General features: G+C 34.4%; 1 pseudogene; it reads left to right on the top strand.

Moving 5' to 3' along the window:
* Positions 1 to 16873, top strand: part of LOC139438246 (lysine-specific demethylase 6A-like) — a 62259-nt pseudogene that overhangs the window by 28000 nt on the left and 17386 nt on the right.

The following is a 16873-nucleotide window of genomic DNA, read 5'->3' as shown; positions in this document are numbered from 1 at the left end:
ACTTTCAACTGCAATATATCTCCTTCCCACACACCCTTTATATTATTATGGTTTCAGATTACATCTTTTTACATCGTGTGCCCATGAAGATGGCATAATTTATAATTAAGTAATTTACCCTGTATATTTCATTTTTTCTTTCTATTGCTTTGGGTTATTGATCATCGATCTGTATCTCATCTTAAAGGGCTCTTAACATTTCATTTAGAGTAGGTCTCTGGTAATGAACTCTGTCAGCTTTTATTTATCTTTTAAGTATCTTAATTTCTCATTCATTTTTGAAGTACAGTTTTCCCTGACTTAGAATTCCTAGTAAACAGTATTTTTTCCTTTGGGCACTTTATTTTTTATTATTTTTTAAAATTTGTTTTTATTTTATTTTTTTGTCTTTATTTATTTTTAATGTTACATTAAAAAAATATGAGGTTCCCATATAATCCCCCACCCCCTCACCCCACTCCTCCCACATCAGCAGCCTCTTTCATCAATGTGGCACATTCATTGCATTTGGTGAATACATTTTGGAGCACTGCTGCACCACACGGATAATGGTTTACATTGTTGTTTACACTCTCCCCCAGTCCACCCAGTGGGCCATGGCAGGATATACAGTGTCCAGCAACTGTCCCTGCAGTACCACCCAGGACAACTCCAAGTCCTGAAAATGTCCCCACATCACACCTCTTCTTCCCTCTCCCTACCCTCAGTAGCTACCATGGCCACTTCCTTCACATCAATGCTACATTTTCTTATATCAATCACAATAGTTCCAGAACAGAATATCAGTAAGTTCACTTGTAATCCATACACTATTCCTCCATCCTGTGGACCCTGGGATGGTTTTGTCCATTCCACCTCTATATCGAGAGGGAGCTTAGACTCCACATGGATGATGGATGCAATTCTCCTCCTTGCAGTCGTAGGCACTCTTGGCTCCCTGGTGTAGTGGTTGACCTTTTTCACCTCCCTGTTAGCTGGCTGGGGTAAGAATAACTAGAAAACAAACTTGAATAAAAGGGTCAACTCAGACCAGCAGAATATCTCAGCCTACATGTAATATCATGTGTTAAAAATGCTTTTTGACCTTGAATAAAAGGGGGAAATGGAATGGGCAAATGAGTTTATATGGCTATGAGTCTCCAAAAAAAGAGTTGGGAGGTCATCAGAGGGGTTGCCCTTACACATGCCTCAGCAGGATCCCAGAGACAGATAAAGTAGATACAAGCCCAGGTATAGGTTCTTGTGAGGGCTACAGAGACCCACAGGTTCTATGGTCATGGCAGATGGAGTTTAGTGCCATATCAGTTGGCCCTACTCTGGAGTTTGTGTTTCTGTGTGATGGAGCTGGACTCATGTGATTTTTATCCACAAGCCTCTCCTGTTACTTTTACTGGACCTGTGCTTGGCACTGAGGTTTGGTGTATACTCAGTTGACCTGAATCTCTGGACTGTCCTTGTGGTTGCCAGGCTCTGAACCTCAACCGACTTGCAACTCCTATCCTCTTGTTTATTGGACTTACCCTTTGGGTACTTTAAATACTTCCCAACTTAATCATCTAGCCTCTCTGATTTCCTTTCAGACGTCTTCTGCTTTTGTTATTGGGCTAAATTGCACGTGAGAAGTCTCTTTACTTTTGTTGCTTTCACAATTTTCTTGTCTTTGGATTTTGGTATAATGTGTCTTGATAAAGATCTCTTAGAATCTCCTCTGCTAGGAAATTCCTTTGGATGGAGTAAAAGGTAAATGTGTATGATCGTGTCTTTCATATCATTTGGGAAGATTCAGCCATTATTCAAACACTAATTTTTCCCCCTTCTCTCTCCTTTCTCTCTTATGTCCTTTTGGAAATCCAGTGAGGTATAGTGGTACCCCTGATATTATCCCTCAGGTCCTTCAGGCACTGTTCATTTTCTCTTTTCCCCTGTGTTTTTCTCACTCAAGAATTTCAGTTGTCTTGTCTTCAAGTTTTCTTATCCCTGCTACTGTTGAATCAGTCTACTGATTTTTTACATAATTACTTTTCAGCTACAAAAAATTTTTGGTTCCTTATACAATAGGTAACTTTGTTCAGACAGCACTTTTTCAATTTGCTTGAGTTCTTTGTACATATTTAAGAACTTGATTTAAAGTCTTTAATAATTCATATGCATTAGTAATATTCCTCAGGGATGGTTTCTGGCAGATTCGTTTTCTTCCTATGGATTAGCCAAGCTTTCCTGTATCTGTATTTTGTAATGTTTTTAAAATTGAGAACTAGACCTTCTGAATATTGTATTGTTATAACTCTGCAAATCTAGATTTCCCACTCTTCAAGGATAGCTAAGGTTTTCTTTATGTAGTTGTCAAGGGCAGCCACCATCAATCTATGACTTTTCTAAACTACTTTTGCTCCCAAACAGAAAATGCAAAGTCCAAAAATAAAAAAAATTAAAAGTAAGTATATTCCCTCTTCAACATTACTCTGTGTTTTTGCCTAAGCGGATAGATCAGTGGCCACTTTCAGCAGCTGCCGCAGAGTTGAAATAGCTCGTCAAAAACAGTGTTCTGAGGCCAGACATATTTCCTCCCATATTTTGGAGGAATACAATCTCATTCACTCCACTGCTACTTTCCAATACATTTGGGGATTGGGAAAAGTACTGACTACTTACAGGGTGAAAATTATGATATTTACCATAATTTACACCTCTTTCATGCATGTGTCATCGCTTTACAGTAGACTCCAGATTTTCATAGTAGTTGGCTTAAACCAGGGGTTTTTAATCTTTTGTCCCATGGACCTCTTTGCCAGTCAGATATTCACTGCTTTCTTCCATCCAAGATTTCCAATGAGAAATAGATACTTTGTTCTGTTTTCATTCCTCTACTGACTATTCTCAATTCTTTTTCTTTCTGACTGTATGATTTCTGTTTTCATATCTTCAAGTTAATTGTTTTTTTTTCCTGCATTTACAATCTGTGGTTGTCTTAAAATTTTTGCTAATATTATCTTCTCCACTAATTGGCTTCTTTTCATAATTTCTCCTTTTATTCATTTTTTCTTTATGATTATCCTTCATTTTCCTATTGGCCTTTAATTCTTTGTCCATGTTTTCCTTTACTTCATATTTAGGTCTTTTTTTCTTTTTATAAATTCTGTGTTTGTTTGTCCAGGTCTTTTCTTCCTCAATGATGATTTCTCATGCATTAATATTATTTCTTTTACATTGACCATCACTCCTTGTTTCTTTGTATGTTTTGTATATCTTCTTTCACTTGTTTGTGTTTGTGTGTGTGTGTGTGTGTGTATTTGTACATAGGCAATAATAATTAACTGGGAAGTTAACATTTCAATAGGGTTTTTCTAAGCCCTGCCTAGGCTTGCAGAATAATCTAGTTAAGTTTGCTTATACCGTAATTTGAACCCTGACTTTCACCTTGGGATGAGAGCTGAGTCTTTCCTTATATCTGTTGCTTAGTAAAGTCTCTTTAAGTAAAACTAATTATATAGTATTAAGGTTTTGAGAAAGCACCATTACTACCAATATTAGTATTGTATAATGAATATTTTAATGTAGTAACTGTAAAAGAGGTCTATTTTTGCAAAGTGAGTTGAGACGAGAGCATCTCATACAGCCTTTAATAATAAGATTTATCCATAAGTAGTCCTTTTAGAGTAAAAGAGTAAGAACCAGGAAGTTTTTCCTTTTCACCCAAGATTTGTGGTAAATTTTAATGTAGAATCATGGATGGCTCTTTACTCTAAAGATTAGCTGTTTTTTGTTGTTTAAGCACAGCTTTGATTTGAAACCTGGTTAAAACATGTTTCAACGGACTTTGGCCCTATGGTTACCGCATCCGTCTACCACATGGGAGGTTCTCGGTTCAAACCCCGGGCCTCCTTGACCCGTGTGGAGCTGGCCCATGTGCAGTGCTGATGCACACAAAGAGTACCGTGCCACGCAGAGGTATCCCCTGCATAGGGGAGCCCCACGTGCAAGGAGTGCACCCATAGGGAGAGCCACCCAGCGCGAAAGAAAGTGCAGCCTGCCCAGGAATGGCGCCGCCCACACTTTCCGTGCAGCTGAGGACAACAGAAGAGGACAAAGAAACAAGGTGCAGCAAAAAGACACAGAAAACAGACAACTGGGGGAGGGGAGGGGAATTAAATAAAAATAAATCTTAAAAAAAAAAATTAGTATTTCAATAATACCAAATTTTGTCAGGTTCTGTGAGTACAGAATATTACAAGGCAATTTTCCCCCCAGTTAATGGGATTTAATGCTATGAAATGTACTTTCTTTTTCATTATTTTGGATAATGATTTCCAAATGTACGGAATACTTGTTCTTCTCTACTAAGGTATACTGATCTGTATTGGATTTAGGATTATCACTTTACACTTTCATTATTTTTAATTTGTTGTTAAATTTTTCTTTATTTCTCTTATTCATCTCTAGCACTTTCTAATGTGTTGCTTTTAATCTACTTTATAGCTAGAAAAACTAAATTTATGAAAGATTATTTTTTAAATTGTTCAAGCTTTGAATAAGGTACTCAGAAGTCAGTGAGCAACAGAATTTTGGTAATACTTAGTATTTCCCAAGAATTTTTGTTAGCAATATGTTCAGAACTGTGTTGAATATTGAAGTTGGTTCTTGATGAGGAGACATGCATCATATTGAAATTGGCATCTGTCAGTACAGCTATATTAGCACTGATTATTGTCTTTGTTAATGGTCTCCCAGAAGCACAGAATCTGTAATTAAATTTGAGTTGGGAGGGACCCAACAGCAACCCAGCTTGGCTTTTTGTTTTATAGATGTGAAAACACGACTAGTAATGTGTTTTCCCCAAGGTGACGTAGCTAATTATTGTCTAACAAAGAACTAGAACTCAGGTTTATCCCGTGCTTTTTTTTTTCCATAATAACTTTACTTATAGTAGGTACAAACTGGAAACCATGCAATTGTTCATCAACAGATGACTGGATGTCCAAATTGCTGTATATCCATACAATTGATTGCCACTCAGCAATATAAAGAAATTGACCATTAACATGACAGTATAAATGAATCTCAAAATAATCATGCCAAATATAAAAGGAGGCAGATAAGAAAATATTCATATATTGTGGTTCCATTTACATAAATGATAGAAAATACAGATGAATTTATGGTGACTGAAATCAGATCCATGGTTGCCTGGAATCGGTTGCCTGGAATTGGGAGGAGCAGGAGGGAAGAATTACAAAGGAGCGTGAAAAACTTTGTTGAATGATGGATATAGTCACTGTTAACATGTGGCAGTGAATTAATGGATGCAGTGTTTTAAAAATACGTCCACAAATTATGTTATACTCCTCCCTTCAAGTGGAGGAGCTTAATTCATTTTCTGTTGAGTCCAGACTGCTGTAGTGACTCAGTTGTAATGAATACATTGCAGAAGTAATGCTGTGTCCTTCCAGTGCTAAGTCATTAAATGCATTACAGGTTCATCCTTGCTCTGTCTTCTGGGTCACTCACTCTGGGGAGATCCAGATGCCATGGCCCAGAGCTTTTTTTATTGCACTAGACTGTCTCTGAGACAGACAAGTAGACAAGTAGAATTAGAGAAAAAGTGATTGGACTGAGACATCTGTACATCGACACATTGACACCCTATTTTCACTTTGTAGGCATGAATTTAAAATAAAATACTCCTTTCAGGAATACTACTTATTTTTCCCAGCAGTTAGGCAGAATTGTCTGTAAATCTAAAATCTGACCTTATTATAAAAGAAAAGCATATTATTATCTTTTGCAGTAACATGCTCTCTGGCGACTATCCCTTTCTGTTGTTGCTAAATCTTTTCTCTTTAATTACATACACTCTCTGAAATGGCCTCTCTCTTTTACTGACATTTTTTCTAGTTCTCAACTCCAAACTAATCACTCTTTTCATTTATTCTACGCCATCTGAGTCCTATACATACATCCTTGTATGTGTTTGTATAACTTCTCTTCCATGTGGGTGTTTACCAAAGATTTCTAACCCTTTATGTATTTCAAACTCCTTTATCACATATACTGCTTTTTCCTGAACTTTATGAAAATGTGCTCCTGTGGTCAAAATCACCTTCTTTAAAAGCAGATATATCAGACCATTTGTAACTCGGGGGTTAAACACACTCTTCACAAGGTCCAATCTCTAGTACCTCCCACAAAACTTAAAAAAAAAATACTAAGGTAACATTTGGTGTGGTCTATATCTTTTAAAAAGAAATTAAAATTATATATAATATAGTTTCCAGTTATAGTTTCTTTTCTATTTTTTTTCTTTTAATATTGCCATCTTTCTATTTAACTAGGCTTAAAAGTGGAATTATTTTCCCACTTCAAATACCTAGTAAGTTGCCAGTTCTTATCTTTCATGTGACTTATTTTTTCTTCTGTTTTATTATTTTTATTCTTGATAATTCCTAACTCCTGTCTTAATTCAAGCTCAGTATGTGAGTTATCCAAAATTATGTTTCAAGTATGTTTATTATTTACTTTTAAAAGATACATGGGCATACAAAATATTACATTAAAAAATATAGGGAATCCTCATATGCTCTACTCCCTACTTCCCCACATCCCCCACTCCTCCCACATAAACAACCTCTTCCATTAGTGTGGTTCAATCATTGCATTTGATGAACACATTTTGGAGCATTGCTACACACATGGGTTATACTTTACATTGTAGTTTACACTCATTCCCAGTCCACTCAGTAAGTTATGGCAGGATATTTAATGTCCTGCTTCTGTCCCTGCAACATCATTGAGGACAACTCCAAGTCCATCCCCAAAATGCCCCCATATTACACCTCTTTTTCCCTCTCCCTGCCTTCAGCAAGTCCAGTTACCACTGTCTCCACATCAAATATATAACTTTTACCATCGCTGGAATCACAATAAGTAAAATTATTTTCAATTCAAACTATTGTATGCATTTTTTACAGTTTAATATTTCTATAAAGTGTTTTCATCACACCAGTTGCCTTTCAGAAAAATTAAGTTCAGGCTGGGTTTCAAATTTTCTGTTTTTTGTAGGTTGAAAACCTGCCTTTTTGCACATATTAATTTTCTTTGATCTTTTAAAATACTGCTTTTGTTAAAAAAAACACTTTAAAAAAAAACTACTTTATTAATTTATGCTACCAAAACTTACATAACAGAAATATTATAAGTATTAACAGGAAATTTGAATAAGCCTACATCTTATAATTCAAATTTGAATGAGAAAAAGATCCTCCCACAAAGGAAATTTTAAGATCAGATTATTATATTGGTGAATACCAAAAAATTTTAAGGCATCTTAAATATCAACTTTACAAAAACCATTATAGAAAATTTAAAATAGATCACATCCTAACTTGTCTTTTAAGGCCAGCCTAATTTTGTTGCCAAAACAAGATATTACAATAAAATTCAACTACACATTAAATTCCTTATGACAATAGATTAAAAAATTCTTAATATACTTAGAGAAAACTGCATCCATGAGAAGAGTAGTAAATCATTACCAAACAGGGTAAGAATGAAAGCTTTGTTCAAGATTCAAAAATGAATAGCTGTAACCACATAATATGAACGACAAGTAAGGGAAAAGTACACACTTTAAAATGTCCTCATTTTAAGAGATAAAATAAAGCATTCCCCAAATTAACAGCCATTTGTAAAAAAGATACTCAGCAAATTAGGAATATAAGAACACTTCTCAATTTAAAGAGTGACATCTACGAACATCTACAAATATTATAGCTAATATGAAATTTTAAACTTTCCTCTTAAAGTCACAGCAGTACAAAAGTGTTCATTATCACTACTACTAGTCATCATTGGTGAATTACTGCTCTATTCTATGCGCTTTCATCAGAGCCTTGCACATTTTAGCCACCAAAAATACTTTTGTTAGTTGAAATGAACAAGTTGAAATGAACAAGAACTTTGAAATTATGTATTGTTTCAGAGAATATTTATCAGTCTATTTCAGAATTTTAAAGTTAAAATAGAAATTTCCTGATGTAAAACATATTTCCTTTGGCCACCAATAATATACATTTCCAATAGATTTTTATTGCCATTTTGGAAAACCTCTATTTTGTTGATTTTTAAAATGTATTTATTCTTTAGATCTGCAAAATCAGAATTAAGAAACTTTGTTTTTTTAAAATTGTGATAATATGTGTAATACAAAATTTCCCATTTTTGCCTTATTTCACTTTCTTAATGGCTTTTGATACACAAAATGTTTTTATTTAGATCAAGGTGGTCTCATCTACTTGTTCTTTCACTGCTCATACTTTTCATGTTATGTCTGAAAAATCACTCTGAATTCAAGGTAATGAGTTAAGGAAAATTACTACCTCTTTTTGTTTGTTTCATTTCTTCTAGGAATGTTTGGTAGAATGCATGTGTAAAGTCATCTGGCTCTGGACCTTTCTTGGTGTTGTTTTTGATTATTTAACTGGTATGCTAAGATAAAATATTTTATTTCATTTCATTTTATTTTTTTAAATTATTTATTTTTAGATTATCCCTCTTAGTCCTGCATGCATTGTTAACACAAAATTGTTGAACTTGTTCACGATCTCCATCGAAGAAGTGAGAATAGGTACACAATCGCCATCTGAAGAGTTTCTTCATGGATGGCCCAAGAATGCCAGACCTTGGTAACACTGTCAGTAACCTACATAAAGATAAAATATTTTAGAATCAGTTTTATATTTTGTATGTATCTAGAAACTTGTCCATTTCATCCAAGTTGTCTAATTTGTTGGCATCACATTGTTCATAGTATGTTCTTTTGATTCTTTTTATTTTCTGTGGGCAGCTTAATAGAAAATTGTTGAGATATTTTGTGTCTTTTCATTAGGGACATTGGTATATAATTTTATTTTGTTCTTAACAACTTTATCTAGCTTTGACCTTAAATCCCTCATAGAATGGGAAAGCAACTGTTTTTCCTTCAATTTTCCTTAGAGTTTTAGTGGGATTCATGTTAATTCTTCCCTTAATATTTGGTAAAATTCATCAGTGAAGCTTTCTCATTCTGGTCAATTCAGGTAGTTTGCATGTACTAGGAATTATGTCCATTTCGTCTAGATTATCAAAATTTTTGACATACAGTTGTTCACAGTATCCTCTTAAAATCTTATTTTTGTGGTATCTGTTTTAATATGCCTCTTTTTGTTTCCGATTTGTTGATTTGCATTGTTTCTTTTTTTACTTTATCAGTGTAATAAAAATTTTGTGGATTTTATTGATCTTATCAAAGAAATATCTTTGAAACACCAGCAAGGAACCACAAGATTTTTTCTACTCTTATTAAATATATCCTCTTTATTTGGCATTTGCCCTGTTACTCCAGCCCGTAAACAGCTTTTTGGAGCTCTGAGAAAGATCATTTTAGAAAATCTTTTGATTTAAGAGCAGAGGTTATGAGTTCAAAATAAAATTCCCTTGTATGGGTGGAAATTTGGATACAAATTTAAAACCTTTCTTATTCTCATGCATTTGAAATTAAGGTTTCAATAAAAATATTTTAGGGGTTAATTAAAAAACAAAGCAAAATGTGGTTTTCTAAGTAGATAACATTCTTCCATCGATGAGTCCTTTGATTTTGATTTTCAATATTTACAATCACTTATGTCCACATCCCTTTGAAAAGTATGCAGCTTGTAAGTGTTACAGTTTAAAGGAATGAATTAAGAATATCCAGAACCAGGTTTTTGTCTTCCCCTATGATTCTTAGGATTTTAAACCTCATCATCCAAATACTGAACCTGTATTAGGCCTCAGTCATGCACCAATTTCATAGCACTCCTTGCCACTACATATGATGACTTCTAGCCAAGTAGATGTCCTGTCCAGACCTGTCAAGAGGAAAAGAACATTTAGTCCAACAAAGGTATAGGTGCACTTTAGAAAAACTAAAAATCCCAGTCAATAAAGAAGCTCAACTTTCCCGAAGTTATATAGTGTAGTAGATACCCTGCCTGTACTTTAATTTGTGAACATTAGGGAGTGAAAAGTTTTTAAGCTAACGTGCTTCTCTTTTTAAGAGGTTTTCTATTCCAGAATCTTAACATTCTATTAAATAAAGAAATTAAGGGGATAAGCTTATCAAATAATTATTTATTTTCCTGATTTTACCATCTTAACATACTTTGCACTATCATTTATAGCAGTGGAATAAATTGAATATTGGAGTTAATGGCCAGCCTCCTTAGTACATTGGTCATGGTTTAGATGTGAACCTTTTAGGGTAGGGTAAGGAATGAATACATGCTTTAAATATACAATTTTCCAAATTGATTATGTATATTAACTTACTGTTTATTTAATAGCATAAATCCTTTTTACACATGTAAATATTAAATATATGTACTCATAATTCATAGTCATTTGATTTCCCACTAGTCATTACTTTTATTATGAGGATTTAGCCAAATAGTCTTTAATTTTTTAAATCAATTTTTCTTCAGAATATTTCTGATACCTGGAGTAGTGGCCATATTGTTTCACATCCTCCAGGACAGCAGCAAGTTCATTCATGGTGTCTGACACCACAGAAATTACAGGTATGGATATTATTCTGACAGTATTCTATTTCTATGTTAAAGCAGTAGAGGACTTCAATTTTTCTGGTATTATTAAAATCTGAATAGCAATAAACTAAATAAATGCGTACATAAGTAAAATGAGCCCACATTTACCAGTATAATAGAAATTATACTTTTTTGTTTTGTATTTTGTGAAGTGATATATTCGTGTGTCATTAAGAACTGTTAGAAAGTAGAGGATATATAGGGTAAATGCTCTTTAAAATTCCTTACCCTAGCCACATACTTCCCTTTGCTAAATACAGCTAGTCTTAGTTTCTTATGTTTTTTTCCCAGACGTATTTTGTGCATGCATAAACATACACTTTTCCCCCTCATATAGTCCTTTTTTGCCTTTTTTAATGTAAATGGAAGGTAAAATGCCATATGAGTATATAGCATAGGACTTTGCTGTTTCTCTCAAGAATGTAGCTGGGAGACTTTTCCATGTCTTTGTAGAGCTTTTTGTTTTTATTATGTCTACACATTATATAGACCCATTATATGTATATTATTAATACATCCATTATTTGATGAGAATTCTGTTATGAGACATCCAGATCATTTCCACTGTCAGTACAACAAACAATGCTGCTTTAAGCATTTAATATTTAAATAGCTTTCTGTGTGAAGTTCAAATTTTATTCTTCCTTAATACAGTTAATTGAGACTTGACAGTGTACCCTTGTTCAGCTGGTGAATTTTTTCTTCTCAGACTTCAGAAAAGACATCAACTTGTAGTGGAAAATTATTGGTCAGAAATTACTATCTTTGACCAGATACGTTTCCAGTTTTATCAATAAGGGATAGTTTTATAATACCATATTCATTAGATTTAAGTTTGATAATATTTTCCTTTTCCTTCTCTAGCATTTGGAACAACTGCGTGCGAAAAGAGATAATTTAAATCCAGCACAGAAACTGATGCTGGCACAGTTGGAAAGTTAGTTTGTCTTAATGCAGCAACACCAAGTGTTTTTAGCATTTATATTCTAAAATTTTTCTCTCTGTGTTAATGATTCTTTTTACCTTCTGACAACATCCAGTAGAACTCTTTAATCTGAGCATTTTAAAATAATAACAGACAGAGCTTTTGAGAGAAAATTGCTGTAAATTAATGTAGTACAAAAAACCTGCTGTATTGCTATGTCTTACATAATATTTTATATGTTTAGTGAGCAGTTAGAATTTTTTATTTACTTCATAATTAAGTATCCCAAACTTAGGAGGAAGCGTTTTAAGATTTGTTTGGATTAAGATTTGGCAGATATGTGTAACAGAATGAAATTTAGAAATCCCTCATTATACAGTGAGAAAAAGACTTATAAATTCCTTATTCATTATTTTTAATTGTCAGGTCTTTTGCTACTATGCTGTTAGTAAATGGTGTTTCCTGTAATTATAAAATGAAACAGATTTTTGCTCTACTCAGGAGTCATAGCTAAAAGTGAACATAGTTACTTGTTTTTAAAGTGTATATTTTTCTAACAGAGTGATTAAATGTAAAATAAAACTGGAAAGAAATTGGTTACATATTTTCGAAGTCACACAAGCAGGTTTTCTTTTTTTGTTTTTGAAGATGAGACAAACAGGAGTTGCTCAGGTACAATCTACTGGAATTCCTAACGGGCCAGTAACTGACTCATCACTGCCTCCAAACTCTATCTCAGGCCAGCAGCCACATGCTGCTGTGACCAGAGAGCCTAGCATCTCTCACCCTGGAGTTCGCCCTGCTTGTCCTGGGCAGCCTTTGTCCAATGGACCTTTTCCTGCAGGCTGTGTTCCTTGCAGCACATCCAAAATGCTAGGGAGTTCAGAAATTATTTTGATAGGCAGTAATTGTATAAAAGGAAATGGAAGTGATGGAAATGTGCCTTACCTACAGCGAAACACACTCAATCTACCCATAACTGCACAAACTTGACCAGCAGTACAGAGGAGCCATGGAGAAAACAGCTATCTAATTCCATTCAGGTAACACCAACACTAGCTGTTTTGTTAGTTTCTCATAGAATGTTTCTTTCTCTAGTATGTGTACATTTTGGAAGGAAAAAGAAAAAAATTAGGGACTGATTATATATCTATAAAACTATTTTAATTGTTCTTATGTGTTTATACATTATAAAATTAATATACAGTATGTCAGATAATCTGAAAAATTTATATCTTCACAGTTTCCTATTTATCAGATGCTATGCTGAGTGTTAAGGATTCATTCTAATAGGTGAAAAACTGATAAATTTCAGCTACCATGAATTACAATGAAAAGTGAAAGTATGAGAAAGCTGAGTAATTGGGGGGGGCATGATGTTAGTCTCAGAAAATTGACGGAATTTGGAAAGAGAAAGGAATGATCACATGTGGCTACTGTAGTTAAGAGTATGAATTGTGAGCATTTAGAGTCTAGAATTTCATGAATGTCCTTTTTGTCAGGTATATGATATATTTACTTCATTGTTACTTTGTTTTTAAACCTTTCACTGCTACATATTACACTATGATGTGTCATTTTTATGCCATCGTTCTTCTGTATGTTTTGGGTTTGTTTCCAAAGTGAGGGCCCAGATCGTGAATTGAAGAGTTAAAATTCCAGCATACTACATGTAAAGATTTTATTATTCAACCATAGAGGCAATATATAGCTTTCTTGCTGGAACACTTTCTAAGTAGTGTTGTTGTAGGTCACTAGTAAAACATAGATTAAGATTTTTTTCTAATTCAAGTAATTGTGAAAAATCATGTGTATCATATAGGATTTCCAAATACCATCCTATTATTAATTATAACAACTGGCATTTGTGTGTTACATTTGTTACAATTGATGAAAGCACTTTTTCATAATTATATTATTAACTATAGTTCATGGTTTAACCTAGGGTTCAGTGTGTTGTACTGCTACATAGATTTTTTTTACTAAAACTAAGATTAATTTTATTATTTTTTTTATGGAGGAGTGGGATGGTGTAATCACAGAGTTGTACATTCATCACCAAGTCAATGTTTTGCTTTTTCATTACTCCCAAAAGAAAACCCACTAATGCTTAGCAGTTACATTTCATCCATCCCCTGCCATACTTATCTGATAACCTTAAGGTTTTTTTTGAAATATAGTCAAAATTTGTCAGAGAAGAGAGGTACAGCGTGCTGGACACTGAACGTTAGAGAGTTATCATAACAAAGAGCAAGATCAGGAAAGGCTTCACTGAGGTGATGACATTTGATTAAATACTTCAAAGAGTAGCTGACAAAACAGTGAAGATAATTGGGATAACAAGTGTTACAAGCCTAAGGAGCAGTAGGTCCTCAGCTGATGTATGTCCTGCATATTTGAGAGCAAGAAAGCTGCTTAACTGACTAGTGTAAACCAGGAGTAAACTGAGAAAACTGAAGGTTGGGGTAGTAGTGTGATACGTAGGATTTGTTTAGCCATGTGAGTCACTACAAAACTATTTGATTTTACTCATAAGAAAGGAAAACTATAGGAGTGCTTTGAATTGATGAATGGCATCACATTTTTGTGTGTGTGCGTAGTTTATTGAGGATAATTTCCAAACTATTAAATTTACCCACTTTCAGTGAATAAGGTAATATTTTGACATTGAATACAGTTGAATATCCATCAACAAACTAGTTTTAGGATATTTCCCTAACCCCTAAATGTTCCCTTGTTCTCTTCACAGTCAGTTCTTACCAATATTCCTAGCCGAGGCAACACTAATCTGACATCCATCTCTGTAGCTTTACTTTTCAAGGAATTTCATGTAAATGGTATGATACAACATGTAGTCTTTTATATCTAGATTCTTTTATTTAACATGTTTTTGAGGTTTAACTTTATTGTTGCATATAATAATAAATGCTTTTTATAGCTGAATAATATTCTCATGTATATATATATATATAGCAACATTTTATGTAACCATTTACTAGATTAGAAATTTTTTTATTTTTTCTTTTCTTTCTTTCTTTTTTATTTTTATTTTTTTGGTGTTATATGTCGTGCTACTGTAAGCATCCTAAAGTCTTTTGATGGGTTTTATTGCTCTGTCTAGGAGTAGAAACCTGTGAATGGAATTGTGGTTTGGGAGGTACATATATGTTAAACTTTTAAAGATTCTACTAAAATCCGATCCAAAATGGCTGAACCGTTTTACTTCCTGCAAGCAGTAAAAAGTGATTCCTGTCAAAAGCAGACTCTTTTCTCCTGATGTGTCTTTAAATCCTGTTCCTGAGACATTAGCTTTCAGAGAGAAAGTGTATTTAATTGCACAAGCAATGGAGCACAGTAGCCTCATGGCCAAACTGTCTCCAGATTTGCAGAAATTCTCTATTTAAAACACCAGGATGCCAATGAGTAATCGGGGTGGAGTTTGAACCGGTTCTTTCATTAATAAACATTAAGGGCTGCAAAGGATGGGGGTAGGTGTGGGGGTGGGAGTCTGTGAATCACAAAGTTAAAACCATTATCAGAGATCAAGACATCCAGGAGAGGGGAATACTAAAAATCAGTTACATGATTTTTCATATGGTTATCAACCAGAGGAAGGTGGAGTGGTCACCCTATCAATAGAAATGTTCATATACAAAGGTAAGACTTCTCTGGAGTAACCATTACAATGGTAGGTTTATAGTTGGAAATGGTCACATATAAAGGATAAAGTCACTGTAGACATTTTCAGTAACTTCCTATTGCTATGAACAATGGTGTGTAAATATTCTTTTTTTTTTTAAGATTTATTTTTCTTATTTCTCCCCCCTCCCCGACCTCTTTCCCCCCATTGTCTGCTCTCTGCGTCCATTTGCTGTGTGTTCTTCTGTGTCTGCTTGTATTCTCATTAGGTGGTTCTGGGAACCAATCCTGGGACCTTCCAGGGTAGGAGAGAGGCTGTTACTCTCTTATACCACCTCACCTCCCTGTTCTGCAATGTCTTCTCATTTTCTCTCCTCTGTGTCTCTTGTTGCATCATCTTGCTGCACCAGTTCTCCATGTTGGCTGGCATTCCCCTGTGGGCTGGAAACCTGTGTGGACCATCTCACTGTGTGGGCCAGCTTGCCCTCACCAGGAGATCCTGGGCATCAAAACCTGGACCTCCTATATGGTAGATAGGAGCCAATTGGTTGAACCACATCATTTCCCCACATATCCACTTAAGTCCCTCTTTTGAGGTCTTTGGGTTATATATGTAGAAATGAAATTGCATAACGTACTGCTATCTTATTTAACTTCATAAGGAATACACATTGATTTCCGCAAGGTCTGCACTATTTTACATTCCCACCAATGATGTACAGGGGCTCCTACTTCTTCATATCCTTGCTTTTAATATTCCGTTATTTTTAAATAAAAAACCATCCTAGTAGGTGTGAAGTGAAGAGGTTTTGATTTTCATTTTCCTAGAGGCTTATGATTTTGAGCACTTTTTATATGCTTATTGGCCATTGGAAAATCTTTGCAAAAATGTGTATTCAAATCCTTTGTACATTGTTTAATAGGCTGTTGCCTGCTTGTTGTTGCATTCTAGGGGTTCTTAATAAATTTTGGCTAGGAAGCCCTTATTAGATATATTACTTGCAACTACTTTCTGCCATTCTATAGTCTTGTCTTTTGCCTAGTAAAAGGTCCTAAAGGTTTTATCCTATGATGTCTTCTCAGAGTTTTGTAATTTTAGCTTTTATTTAGGCCTTTAATGAATTTAGAATTAATTTTCCTATATGGAAACATTATAAAATTATATTATCTAGATGATCAAGAAATTTGTAGAAACACAGAAATTACCTACAAGAGGAAATGGAATAAATAGTTCAATAAACCTTTAACTAGTAAAGAGATTGAATCAGTAATCAAAAACCTCCCAACAAAGCAAAGAATTTATATGTGGCTTCATGGTGGAATTTAAGTCTCCTGGACAAAACCTATCAACTCTCATACCAACTATATTTCAAATATAAGGCACAGGAGACACAGATGTAGGAAACCACCACAGAGTCCATCTCTGTCACACTGGGGAGCATAAATTCCAAAGTAGGGCCCACTGGCAGGGCACTAAACTCCTGAGCTGTCAGCCTGAACATCCAGGGTATGGATGTCTCTAGAACCCTCAGGAACCCCACTATTTGAGGCACTATTTACTATAGAAGTCAACAAGATCCTGTGGAGACATCCATAAATGTAACCTCTGTAATAGCTCCCCACTCACTTTGAAGTCTCTTAGCCATATAAATTCATTTGTCTTTACTCTTTTCCCCTTTGGTCAAGATCTTTT

Source organism: Dasypus novemcinctus, chromosome Y (genome assembly GCF_030445035.2).
Source record: "Dasypus novemcinctus isolate mDasNov1 chromosome Y, mDasNov1.1.hap2, whole genome shotgun sequence".
In the NCBI taxonomy this organism is placed as follows: Eukaryota; Metazoa; Chordata; class Mammalia; order Cingulata; family Dasypodidae; genus Dasypus; species Dasypus novemcinctus.
This window is presented reverse-complemented; position numbering and strand designations above follow the sequence as displayed.